The sequence below is a fragment of the Ursus maritimus genome, unplaced genomic scaffold (genome assembly GCF_017311325.1).
Source record: "Ursus maritimus isolate PB19 unplaced genomic scaffold, ASM1731132v1 scaffold_5, whole genome shotgun sequence".
Taxonomy (NCBI): domain Eukaryota; kingdom Metazoa; phylum Chordata; class Mammalia; order Carnivora; family Ursidae; genus Ursus; species Ursus maritimus.
The window spans coordinates 79,333,125-79,335,021 of NW_024426663.1; positions in this window are offsets into that span (position 1 = coordinate 79,333,125).

The window sequence follows — 1,897 nt, forward strand, 5'->3', positions numbered from 1 at the left end:
GGGGGGGCATTTTTAAATCTCTTTCAGAGAAAAACATGCAGCCAAGGATCCTTTATCCAGCAAGGCTGTCATTCAGAATTGATGGAGAAATAAAGACCTTCCAGAATCGCCAGTCATTGACCAATTTCATAACCACGAAACCAGCCCTACAGGAGATATTAAGGGGAGTTCTATAAAAGTAAAAAGGCCCCAAGAGTGATACAGATCAGAAAGTCACAATCCATAGGAACACAGACTTTACTGGCAACATGGCATCATTAAAATCATATCTCTCAATAATCAGTCTCAATGTAAAAGGCCTAAAAGCTCCCATAATGTGCCACAGGGTTTCAGATTGGATAAAAAGACATGACCCATCCATTTGCTGTCTACAAGAGACTCATTTGGAACCTAAAGATACATTCAGACTAAAAGTAAAGGGATAGAATACCATCTTTCACTCCAATGGACCTCAAAAGAAAGCTGGGGTAGCAATTCTTATATCAGACAGATTGGATTTTGAACTAAAGGCTATAGTTAGAGACACAGAAGGGCACTATATTATTCTTAAAGGATGTATTCAACAAGTGGATATGACAATTATAAATATATATGCCCCCAACAGGGCAGCAGCAAGATACACAAGCCAACTCTTAACCACAATAAAGAGACATAGATAAAAATACATTAATAGTAGGGGACCTCAACACTCCACTATCAGCAATAGACAGAGCACCGGAACAGAAAACCAACATAGAAACAAGGGCTTTGAATGTCATACTCGACGAGGTGGACCTCATAGATATAAATATAGAACTCTACACCCCATAACCAAAGAATACTCATTCTGGGGTGCCTGGGTGGCACAGCGGTTAGGCGTCTGCCTTTGGCTCAGGGCGTGATCCCGGCGTTATGGGATCGAGCCCCACATCAGGCTCCTCTGCTATGAGCCTGCTTCTTCCTCTCCCACTCCCCGTGCTTGTGTTCACTCTCTCGCTGGCTGTCTCTATCTCTGTCGAATAAATAAATAAAATCTTTAAAAACAAAACAAAACAAAAAAAAACAAAGAATACTCATTCTATTCTAATGTCCATGGAACATTCTCAAGAATTGACCATGTTCTAGGTCACAAAACAGGTTTCAACCGATAACAAAAGACTGAAATTATTCCCTGCATATTCTCAGACCACAACACTCTGAAATTGGAACTCAAACACAAGGAAAATTGGGAAGAAACTCAAACACTTGGAGACTAAGAACCATCCTGCTCAGGAATGACTCGATAAACCAGGAAATCAAAAATCAATTTAAACAATTTATGGAGACCAATGAGAATGAAAACAAACGGTCCAAAACCTATGGGATACTGCAAAGGCAGTCCTAAGGGGAAATATATAGCCATCCAAGCCTCACTCAAAAGAATAGAAAAATCTAAAATGCAGTTTTTATATTCTCACCTCAAGAAGTTGAAACAGCAACAGACGGACAGACTTAATCTACACATGAGGAAGCAGTTGACCAAGATTAGAGCAGAAATCGATGAATTAGAAACCAGGAGTACAGTAGAGCAGATCAACAGAACTAGAAGCTGGTTCTTTGAGAGAATCAATAAAATTGAAAGACCACTGGCAAGACTTATCCAAAAGAATAGAGAAAGGACCCAAATTAATAAAATTATGAATGAAAAAGGAGAGGTCACAACCAACATCAATGAAATTGTAAGGATTATTAGAAACTTTTCTCAACAGCTTTATGCCAATAAATTAAGCAATCTGGAAGAGATGGAGGCCTTCCTGGAAACCTATGAACTACCAAGACTGAAACAGGAAGAAACTGATTTTTTAAACAGGCCAATTAATTATGAAGAGATTGAGTCAGTGATAAACAACCTTCCAAAAAACAAAACTCCAGGCCCAGA